Source organism: Aotus nancymaae, unplaced genomic scaffold (genome assembly GCF_030222135.1).
Source record: "Aotus nancymaae isolate 86718 unplaced genomic scaffold, 86718_ANA_hifiasm-v0.15.2.pri h1tg000001l, whole genome shotgun sequence".
Lineage (NCBI taxonomy): Eukaryota > Metazoa > Chordata > Mammalia > Primates > Aotidae > Aotus > Aotus nancymaae.
In genome coordinates this window covers 1,567,426-1,579,187 of record NW_026988412.1, presented here as the reverse complement: position 1 = coordinate 1,579,187, position 11,762 = coordinate 1,567,426, and the positions used below count along the sequence as shown (strand labels likewise).

Here is an 11,762-nt window from a genome sequence, read left to right as displayed (position 1 = left end):
CTGCCCTGTGGAGAACCCACCAGGACACCCGAGCAAGATGTGGGCCTCCTTAAGTCAAATGGTGGGTTACTAGCCAGGAGGGAGAGCTCTAGGAGGGTTGGGAATTGTGGAACCCTGAAGCTTAACCTGCTCTGACCACCAGGGCTCGAGCCTGGGGTGGCAGGACTGGGCCCTCGGCCTAGTGTTGAAACGGGGGCGCACGATGTTTTTCTATATAACTTTTGACCCCCTTTCTGATAAATCTTTTTCTTCATGGTTGATACTGTATGAAATCTAGAATGAAAACACCATCTCCTCCCCTCCTAGAACGCAGACTGTCTTACCACCGCCCTAGTTTCCTTCAGTTCCAACTGCGGCAGGCCCGCCATGCGCCAACAACAGGCTGGCTCAGGGCTGAGGGGGTCTCTGGAGTCTGAACCCCGCACCCTCTTGCTCCTTCATGGCTTAGCCGGTCAGGACTTGAACATTCACCGGACGTAAACATTGGGTCATTTTGAACCTCAAAGCCGAACCGGAGCCTGGGGAGGCCTTTAGGACCGAGGGGAGCCATCGTTTCCTCGAGTCGGGCAGCGGGCAGCAAATTCCTGTCCTCCTAGTACCCCGCAGCTATCCCCTGCCCGCGCCTCTGTGGCCCTCACTTTATCAGACACCGGCCCCCGGCCACCCTCCAGACGCGATCTCCTGCTAGAGCCTCCCTAGTCTGGGGCAAAGTTGGTGGCTGCCTTCGCGAGGGCCGCGCCCTCCTTCTCTTCGCTGCCATCCTCCCCCGGGGCCCGCGCCCGCCGCCTCCAGCACGCGCGTCGGCAGGCCCGGCAAGTGAAGTGGAGCGGCTCTCCGGGGGTGCCCCTTGCCCAGCCGGCCGGCCCGGCGCGCGCGACGGGAGTCTCCCCGCACCCCTTCCTCTCCCGGGGGCCGAGAGGACTGGGCTCCGCCCCGGCGCCGCAGCTCCAGGCTCTCTGCCGCTGGGCTGCCGCCGGTGCCCCGCGCCTGGCGCGCGGGGCAGCCGGGGGCGCTGGCGGCGAGCGCAGGGCGGGGGGAGAGGAGCGGCGCGGAGGGGAGGGCAGAGGAGGAGAGAGCCTGGGAGCGGAGGAGCAGAGGCGGGCGCCGCACCGCCCCGCGCCCCGCACGCTCGCTCGCTCCGGAGACTCGCGGGCGGCCGCTTGGGCGCACTAGCCGGGTCACCTTGTCCCGGAGGTAAGTCTCGGCTTGCCCACCGCGGGGGCGGGCAGAGGGACCCACAAGGGCGGGGGCGCGGGAGTGGGTGGTCCGCGAGCTGGCGGCGGGAGCAGGAGGCGGCCCCGGCGCGGGCGGGTGTCCTGGTCCTGGCTCCGCCTCGGAGCGCGCAGACCTGGCGGCGGCGTGGCGCCCGCGGTAAGTCCGGGTGGTCGCCGCGACGAGACTTGGGAGACACCGGTGGCTGGGCGGGAGGGGGAGCTGAGCCGGCGGAGAGGATGCCGAGGAAGGGGTCGGCGCTGGCCCGGGCTGCACCTTAGCGCCTTGCCTCCACGGGAGACGCGAAGGGGCTGCTGTGCGAAGTCGTTGGGAGCTGGCGAGACCGAGAACTGGGAACGTAGCGGAGCCAGGCTGCCCAGCAAGGCCGTGGGGCAGCGCGGAGGGCCAGGGCTCTACGGGTTCGGGCTGCCCCCCGGAGTCACCCGAAGGATACCAGCCAGGGCTGGTGAGCCGGGCGTCCGCAGAGCTGGGGACTTAGGTGTGTTTGGGACTGGGAAGGGAAACAGACTAATCCTCCGAGCGGAGCGCCAGATACGGTGCTAGCGCGCTTGGGATGGGGAATCCCGACGGGCGACCGGGGCGGAAGCAGGGACTCCTGGAGCCCCTTGCCTCCAGCCAGGACAGGACTTGCCTTCGAAAGCTGTCTGGCCCCTGGCAGCCGCAACAGCCTGCTGCCCTAGAAGCCACAGCCCCGGCGCCGAGAGGGGAAAGCTCATACGCTTTTCTGATTCCAATTTTAATCTCGCTTTTTCCTAGTCGTGATTTCTACCTCTTCATGTGCGCTCTCTGGGCAGTGGGGAGGAAGGAATGGCTCACTGGAGGAGTTGAGCACTTTCCAGGGGGAAGGGGCTTTGGTCGCTGTGCGCTTTCTGCAAGACACTAGTAGAGTGGCTCGGGCAGCCGAGCTTTGGGGAAGTGGCCAGAGGGGCCGCTTGGCATCTCTGAAAGACAAGAGGAAGGAGTCTTCTGGTAGTCCTGTTTTCCTTTGGGGGTTTCCTTGCACGCAGAAGCTTGGGCGCTTGGCACCCAGACTTCAGGTGCGTGCAGTCCTCCTGCGACGTCAGATTCGCGGGCGCCGCGGTGCTTCTGGCTCGGACTAATGCCTGCGCCTTCCCTGGCCACGTCCTGGTGTTTAGTGCAGCAGATACCGGGCCGAAGGCTTGGCTGGTTGGGGATGCAGTGGAGGAGGGGGGCTGGGCATTACCCAGTGGCTCTGTTTTCTGGTTAGAATCAGTTGGTGGGGTGTGCACGCGCGTCTGTGTATCTGTCGGTCCCCTCCTACAGCCCAGCGTGTTTGATCTGAGTCCAAAGAAGGAGGTGGTGTGTGAGCTGAGTTGACCTGCAGCCTGTGGGGTGGGCAGCCTCCTAACAGCCCCCAGAGCCGACCGACTTCTCCGTGCCAGGCTGCGACCTCAGGGGTAGCCGCGCCGGGGATCAGATGCGTCGCGATGTCCCGGCAGCAGCCCGAAGTGAAAAGGAGCAGCCAGGAGGTGGGCAGAGGGCAGTCTGATGTCCATTCTGGCGCGGACAGGAAGAAACTGAAGTCGAATTTTAAGATGAATTGCGTGCTCTATGTTTGGCGGTGGTGTTTCCCGTCCTTTTGGAGATCCACACCACAGGTGTGGGGCCTGTGGGCCCTGAGGAAGCGCCCTCCCCTTCTTCCTCCGTCCCCTCTCTCGACCACCCGCAAGCCTGACTTGGTAGCTGATCGGTGCCCTCTCTCACCCTGCCCCCGTTTCCTGCAAGAAAACGGAATTTTCATAATCAAGAGGGCCTTGTTAAAAAAAAAAAAGAAAAGAAAAGAAAAAGAAAAGAAAGAAAAGATGGAGAAACCTATTTTTAAACTTTTTATTATGGAAAATTTCAGTGGTAACCAGTGGCAGACAGAAAATAGTGCACCGAAGCTGTGTGTACCCTCCACCCAGTCACCATCTGCAGTTACCTTTTGGAGGCCTCAGAGTTTTGGAGTCCTTGTTTTATTAAGTATTTTAAAACTCATTCCAAAATGCTGAGTATTGGATGGTATGTTAATTAGCTCCGTTCAGTCATCACACATTGTGTATGCATATCACAGCCTCGCTTTGCACCCCGTAAACATATACGATTATAATTTGCTAATATCTGATAAAATAAACTAATTCATTAAAAATACTAAATTACGTTGATATAAACTTCAAAGAATAAACCATTCCAGGCTCACTTCACCTCTAAACACATCCCTCTGTATCTCCAGCTGATGACATTTCACTTTATACTCACCTATCAGAAATGTCTGTTTTTAATAACCCGATTAGAGTATAGGTATATTAAAATAAAAATGAAGGCCCGTGGGATAGAAAAGGAAAACCTGCTAACTTTCCTGGAGACGTACAGGGGCGAGATATTGAAGAAGGAAAGACAAGTCCAGATCCTGGGAAGAGAGACATGTTAGCAGTAGGACCAGACTTATCCTAATTCATGCAGGGCAGAAACACGATTCCGGTTGAGTCATGATAGGCAAGATATTTTTTTGTTGTTGTTAATAAAAACTTTAAAATTCAATTCATAAATTATAAGCAAGTAATTTCTTCCACCTTTAGCATTGAGGTAAATTAAAGGTGCTCCACCAGACTTGACTCATCTTTCTCATTAATATTAAATCATATTTTCTAAGGAGTTATTACTATTATCAGAGAATAGAAAGTTATTTTCTTATGCAAGTTTTCTATCTGAGGCACTAGTCGGTGCTATTCTGAGGTTCGTGGAGATGACTGAACACTTCGTCGTTTAATTAGAAAATGTTTGGTCATCCTCCAGGTCACACCTGCTCTGCCCTCTGAAGAGGCTCTCTGCTTGCTGAGATGTGATGTCCAGTGTGACTTCTGCTGGCTGGAGAGGCATAGCATCCAAGGAGGGTGTGGAGGTGGCAGGAGGGGACACCTCCCTCCACCAGCCCCTCCCATCCTGCACACCTCTGTGCTTTCCTTTATATAAAAGCAGTTCCTCAAAATTGTCAATGACGTTCTTAGAGGAGTCAGTCAGACTTTTGAATATCTTTATAAAGTGCACTATTTAAAGGTATCCTTAGTTAACCTTTTGTAAGGTGAATAAGCATCTTGTAGGTGAGCAGTTTTATGTCCTCTCACCCACCCCCAAATAAAACCTTGTCTTTCCATGACCCTAGCTTGGCCCTGTATGCCTCACATTGGACTTTCAGACCCTCATGCACACTGGAAAAGGCAGGTTCCATCTCAGAGTGAATGTACTGCTGTGGCCCATAGTTTGAACAGACGTCATGTTATCAGCAAAATTATTCCAATGTGTGGGTAAAGGTGGCAAGGACTGAAGTATGGGGTGTTTATTTGACAGCCCTAACAAAACGCTGGGGATAAGTGACTAGCAAAATGGCCTGCTGTATCAGTGGAAAGTTGCATAAGATCATTTTGGGGCAGTGCATTGACAGAAGGTTTTAGAGCCATAGCGCTTGAGACAGCATCACTGCACTAGAGACGTTGTGTCAAAATCTCTAAAAAGCAGAACTATGCACACGTTAGCGATAGGCTGACCAGGTCTCTAACCATGCCACCATTATTAGAATAACGAAGTTGGCAGCTGGAGGTTTGAACAAATGTGGTTTTTTCAGCATTCTCTGTGCAAGATGCCCATTTTGAATGATTCCTAAGAGTTCCTAAACTTGTGTTCAAAGAGCAGCTGCAGTAACCGGGGTGCTGGCTCCAGTTCAGCACCCTTGGTTGCTTTGCTTACGTCCAGGCAGTATATTGGATTGCTCGGGGAGTGGAGGAGGGGAGCACTGGGGAGACAGGCTTGCAGAGTGTCCCCTGCTCCCTCTTTCCCCTTGGGCCTTTACCGAGTGCCAGGAGCAGACGTAGGCTCCAGACTCTGGAAGGTCCCATTTGTTTTCTCAGAATGCCATGTGAATACAAACTTTACCCAGAGAAACACTGAGAGAGTGAAGAGTCCTCAATCCAGTGTCTTTCATTTAACGAAGTGTGATGACCATAAACCCTTGGTTTTCAAGATCCTGGAAGGATTATGGTTGAAAAGAAACAATCTCAGAAAAGTGACGTGGTTTGTCTAAGATCATTCAACTAGCAAGCAGCAGAGGCCAGAGTCTGAAGCCTACCACCTATGGTCGGCAAGAGTGAGGATCGGGACAGTGTGTTTGCATTCGCTTGGAGTGGACAGGCCCATGAGCGGGAATGTGCTTAGGCTGATTACGTAGCTGTGTTGGCTCAGAATTTATAGCAATGTATATAGGAAAGGCATGTGAGAAATAGCTTAGGAAATTTATCTTTGACAACCAAATTTACATTCCTATTACATTATAAAACTTGTATGATGCATTCTCTGAGATGGAAACAGTTTTAATACAGATTACCAACACACCACCACCCTCCGTTTATAATATGTGACGATTCAAGATGCAAACATGGTTCATATGACAAAATCTAAATCATATTAAACTATTGTATGATAAATGACCTGTTAAATTACCGAAAACAATTCATTTTTAAATCCTGGGGTGGCATTTAGAGAATGAGTCTGAAGGAGAGAGTACTTGCGTGAATTTTAATGAGTCTTTCAAAATGCGCTCACTTAGGTTAAATTTCTATTTTGAACAATTTTTATGTCTCCAGGAAGTTCATTTGTAATCTATCACTTGACCTCACTGGGCAGGCACTTTCAGGTGCTACCTCCATCTCTTTCTTTCTTACCTTTTCTCTCTTCCAGAAAACTTGAGCGTCCGAAACAAAACTAAAAAGCAAACACATTTCATATCATTTGAACCACGACAGTTTTATTCCATTGCCTCAACTTTAAACTACAGATCTTTCTGAAAGGGATGCAGTAATTTTACCTCAAATACATTTGGAACCACCCCTCCACATTTATTTGCTTAGAAAAGCAAATAAATGAAATGTTACAGAAACTCACTCTTCTGCCGTGCATGTAACAGGCAGTTTTTTACTTCTTCCTGTGATCTTGGTCCTCACATGTTGGTGGTACACTGATGTGGGTCTGAGATACAAGCGTTTATTTCCGAAGATCCTTATGGGAAAGTCCTGTGACAGTTTCCTGGTTAAAACCCAGTAGCCATGCTGGGGGGTAGGCTGAGGCATCAGCATTAGGGTGGGTCCCAGGGAAGCCCACCTCATCCTACAAAAGATTAGTACCAGTTCCACTGTGAATGATTGCAGTTTCTAAAAGTGCATTTAATAAAGCCTATGTGTTTCTGTAGCCAGCCTTCATGTCTGACATCTCAGCCTCAGCCCATCACCCATGTGACTCCTTTATAAGAGACCTTGTCGTTAAGGCTTCAGTGTCCCATGGGATGACAGCAGTTGAAACAGTTGAGATGTGCTGGGTAGTACGTGTCGTTTCTGAGGTGCTGTCTAAGCACAGGGGCTGGCCTGGGCAGGTAGTCATGGGTGACCGTCAGTCATGGGTTGACTGCAGGAGCACCCATCTGCCGCAGATCTCCCATGGAAACCCTGTTTTCATGAGGACCTTGGAGAGGACCCTGTACCGGGCAGTCCCACCGCTCCTAGCCCAGGCTTGGAATGCTTTTAGACATCTCACGCTTGTGTACCATCCTGGCTTTACTTTGCTCTCCCAATTCCTTACCATTTCCATAGTGCCTTTGTGACGAGTGGCCACAACAAAAAACTATGAGCTGATTAATGTACATAGTTTTTTTTGTTTTTTTTTTTTTGAGATGGAGTGTCACTCTGTCGCCCAGGCTGGAGTGCAGTGGCATAATCTCAGCTCATTGCAACCTCTGCCCTCCGGGTTCAACTGATTCTTCCACCTCAACCTCCCGAGTAGCTAGGACTACAGGTGCGCACCAGCACACCCGTCTAATTTTTGTATTTCTAGTAGAGACGGGTTTTCACCATGTTTTCCAGGCTGATGTCGAGCTCCTGACCTCAAGTGATCTGCCCACCTCGGCCTCCCAAAGAGCTGGGGCTGCAGGCATGAGCCACCGCGCCTGGCCTAATATTCATAGGATCTTAAGTTTTTCTCTCATATACTAAACCGAGAGATACAGTTCATTCATTTCAGTACTCTAAAAATAGTTTAATACTCTAAATTCCCTCACAAAGAGAGGTGGTTGTTGAAGGCTAATTTTAAGTCAAGGGAAATAATCTTCTAAGTTTATTCTCTGCCATTCATTCTTATCCTGACCTGTAAAAGCTGTGGCTATTAAGTATCACACCTTTACACCATTGTCTCACTCTGTTCACAATGGGATCATCCAGGCTCTTGCCGGAAGCCTCTCCTAACTGCTCTGAACTTGCTAAGGGCCTGGCAGCCTGCAGCACAGCTGTCCCACTTAAGTGGCCTGGAGCAAGGAAGGTCCTTTGTCCAGCTGCATCTCGGTCCTTCTGCCATCTGCTGTGGCCCTGCTCATGTGGGTCCTCTTGTGTGACATTCGTTGGCACACTTGCTAATCTGAAAGTTCTGGGTGTAGGTGTATTAGCTGTGAATAGGAGCCCCAGATGTATTTTGGGACATCACAGTCTATTCTAGAACCATAGAGATGAAATGTGTCTGTTGATTCAATATGTGCAGAATTCTGTAGCTTCCTTCCTTGCCTGTTGCTAGACCTGGAGTTTCTGATTTGCCACATACCTTTCCAGGAAAAATATGCGTCACACTCTTGGGACATAAAAATGAGTTTGTAGCCCCGATTCCAGCAAAATTTCTGTCTACTGTTCTTCACGTGCCTACAGGGCCAAGCGGCACAGGGCCACTCAGTGAGTGCTGGGATGGCCAGGTGGCCCTACCATCTCTCCGTTGGTGTTAGGCCGTAGCCCGGCCTCAAACACACTCTTTTCTCTTTTTTAACCAGAGCACGGCCACACAGGCACCTCCCTCCTCTGTAAGCTTTCCTGCATCCCCTTGACTGTCTGCAGTCACCCGTCTGTCCCACCCAGAGTCTGGCACTGCAGTCACTAGCCAGTCTGTTCTGCTACTCCAGCCTTGCTCCAGGTTCACCTAGGATTGTAGTAGCCAAACTCATAGACGGTGGGAGCAAAGGGCTTCCTGATGGCCTCTGGATCGGAGAGTCAAGCTATAACCCATCTGTGACGGCCCTGCCTCTCCATCATCTTGTTCTCCAGCAATTGCGATGCCCTGGGTACGTGCAGAGCTTCCTGGGGTGAATGGGGCACACTTCCCTGCCCCTGGTTCCAGTGTGTCCTGGACATTATACGGTAGGCTGGGCCAATGCACGGAAGTGGTGCAGGGAGAGCCATGGCTCTGGGAGGCATTTGCCCTTCGGGGAGACTGAGGCTGGGGTGCAATGGGAGGGCTGATGGAGAGCCCAGTGTTGGCCGAGGGATGGACCTCGGTCACTAGCTCTTCTGCACGGTTGTAGCTGTTCCGAACTCCAAGTGTTTCTGACCTGTCTGGACCTAAGACACAGACACGGGCTTCCGGCCTTACTGACCTCACTGACCTAGGATTTGGCTCTGGGCTAGACAGGAACTCCACCCTGCAAGTGGCTGAGCATCCTCTCTTGGGTAGAGCCAGGTAAGCTCGGTGCCTCGCCACAGAACCACCTGGCTGCCCTGAAAGGGAGGCCCTGCTCTTCTGGTCTGGATGAAATTGGGGGTAAATAAAGGGAGCTCAAACCCTAAGGGTCAGATTGAAGCTAGCAGGGCCTGTTTGGATGTTGTCATGACGGTGATTCAGGAAGACCAGCAGCTTTGACTATTGGTGCCTTGTTGCTTCAGTGTCTCTCTCAGGGACGAGAGTGGCAGCGCCAGGCAGGGTAAGGGAGGAGCCCCAGGGGGAGGGGTGGAGATTGAGCTGTGTCTGTTATCCCATGTGACTACTCAGCAAGCTCCCCAGATGCCTGTTTGACACTTGGGGGAATGAAGAGACCCACAGGGCTTCCCGGACGTGCCATCCAACCTCACTGTCTGCCAGAGGCAGAACCAGGCACAGGGACTCAAGTTTTTAGGGCTTGTTTGCTTTTGTGTTTGCCTCTAAAGTGCATTTTTTTCTCACCCACCATGCTCGGTTTTCTTCCCATACTGTCTGGGACAATAACAGAGCCTGTGCACTGTGGACAAACACACAGACAGCTCCAGCTTCCAGCAAGCCCCAAGTCGGGCACGATGTGATGAGGACATTTCTCCATCTGTGCTTTTTGGTGGTCTCTGTGGAGGAGAGCACCACAGCCAGTCAGGGGCACCCACGGGTGAGGGAGGCCCAGGTCCTAGGCCAGGCCAGGAGTCATGTACCTAGAAAAGTCCAGGAGAACAGAAGCTTCCAGCAGAACTCGCAGGCAGGCAGAGGGGAAGCCGCATTCCTGTCATGCCAGAGGCTCAGGCATTTAGAGAGAATGTCAGATTGAACTCCGCAGGACTGCGGGTCGACTGTCAGACCTCGTGGGCATTGCGTTCTCATCTCCGTCTCAGCATAAGGCTTTTCCCAGAAGATGGAAATGCTCTCTCTTCTTAGACACTGCCCAGAAATGCTGATCTTCCTGGAATTTCTCTTCAGAGCTTTAAATATTACAGAACATATATTTGGTGAGTTGGTCTCTGCCAACTGTTTCAGCCTCTTTTTAAGACTAAGTTAGTGCCTAATTAGAGTAAAAACAAGGATGCAGATGGCTTCCTGAGGACCCAAATCAGAGGGCCTCTGTCGCCACCAGAGCCTGGCCCAGCCCTGGAGAGTGACTTGGGAGCCCCGTCCTGATGGGTTCTTCCCTCTCCTCTGAGACCTTCTCCCCCAGCCCTTAGCCTCCTTGGATTCTGCCCACCAGGCCTTCTCTGTCAGAATGGGGTGGCCCCCAGGGGCAGGACTCACCACTACCATCTAAGCTTTCCTGTGGTGCACAACTGGCTGCCTGATTTATTTTCCTATTCCTACCCCTTACTGAAGGCCATCTCTGGGACATTGCCTGGGGCGGCAACCTCAATGAACCCATTCTCTGTCTGCTCCCTCCAGCCCCTCGGGCTTCCCTTCCCATGTCCCTTGCTCTGATCATAATACTCAGCAGCCCAGGAATCCACATCAGAAACTCCCCCAGCCCTGCGCTCCTTCTTAAGTGTTTCTTGCCTCTCTCTTGCATCTTCTTCACCCTTGGCCACGTGTGGACACTCATCTCCTGCCAGATCATCTCAGTAGCTTCCTGCAAGCTCTCCCTGCCTGCTGCCATGTCCTTCCTCCAAGTTCAGCATCCCCACTTTTAGGCATCCTTGGCAGCTGGGCTCACTCCAGCAGGGGCATGGCATTAGCAGAACAACCAAAGATGAAATATCTACAAGTAACTGTCAAGAACTGTGTGAGACCTATATGATACTATTTCAACCAGAATGCCAATATTATATGTAATTGCCTTTTAAGCTTGACAGAATCATTCAAAAGTTCACGAAAGAATAATCAAGCTACAATACTACATTTTTTTCAGTGAAGAAATGTCCTACCAGATAATAAAACAAAGTGTTAAAATGACATTAATTGACCTCAAATCCATTAAGATGACTACTGTCAAAAAAACACAGAAAATGACAGGTGTCGGTAGGGATGTTTAGAAATGGGAACTGTGTGCGTGACTTGGGAATTGTAAAAGGTTGTAGTTACTATGGAAAATAGTGTGGAGTTTCCTCAAAAACACTAAACATAGATTTACCATGTGATCCAGCAGTCCCACTTGTGGGGACATATCCAAAGTAATTGAAGGCAGAGTCTTGAAGAGATTTGTGCATGCCCATTTTTATAGTAACATTATTCATAATAGCGAAAATGTGGAAGCACCCCAAGTGTCTATCAACAGATGAGTGGGTAAGCAAGACATGCTCGATGCATACAATGAAATATGATTCAGCCTTAAAAAGAAAAGAAAAATTCTGTCGTATGCTACACCACGATGAACCTTGAGGACACTGTGAAATAAGCCAGACACAAAAAGGCACACACGATGTGATTCCACTTATATGACATACTGAGAGTTCTCAAACTAACAGGCAGAAAGTACAGTGGTGGCCGTCAGGGTCTGGGGAAGGGGAGATGAGGAGTTATTGTTTAAAGGGTATAGAGTTGCGTGAGTGCTAAATGAAAAAGTTCTGGAGAACCCTTGCACAACCATGTGAATATACTTAGCACTACTAAACTCTATACTGAGAAATGGTTGAGAGTATGTAAATTTTATGTTGTATGCTTTTTGCCATAATAAAAAAAAACCTACATTAGTTGGAAATGTAAGTTTCTCGTTACTGGCATGTAGTTAATAGGCTATTCTGATTTTCTACCTTTGCATAACGGACTACCCCCGAACTCAGTGTTCATGGATCTGGGGGTCAGCAATTTGAAAGGGCACAGTGGGGAACGGCTTATCTCTGCTCCATGGCTCTTGGAGCCTCAGCTGGGAAGACTCACATGGCTGGGCTCACTGGAAGCCTGGACCAGGAGCACCTACACGTGGCCTCTCCGTGAGTTTCCTCCCAGCATGGTGTCGGGGTGGTCAGATTTCATATGCTGAGGCTTCTGCTCCAAGAGCGAGTGGGGACACG

The 11,762-nt window shown here is 50.9% G+C and overlaps 1 protein-coding gene across 1 annotated transcript in view; it reads left to right on the top strand.

Moving 5' to 3' along the window:
- The first annotated feature begins 1,062 nt into the window (after window positions 1-1,062).
- SYNDIG1 (synapse differentiation inducing 1) overlaps window positions 1,063-11,762 on the top strand; it is a 200,888-nt gene continuing 190,188 nt past the window's right edge. The window contains exon 1 of the mRNA XM_012468651.3: window positions 1,063-1,194. The gene's annotated coding sequence lies outside the window, so the exon portion shown is untranslated. The remainder of the gene's footprint in view (window positions 1,195-11,762) is intronic.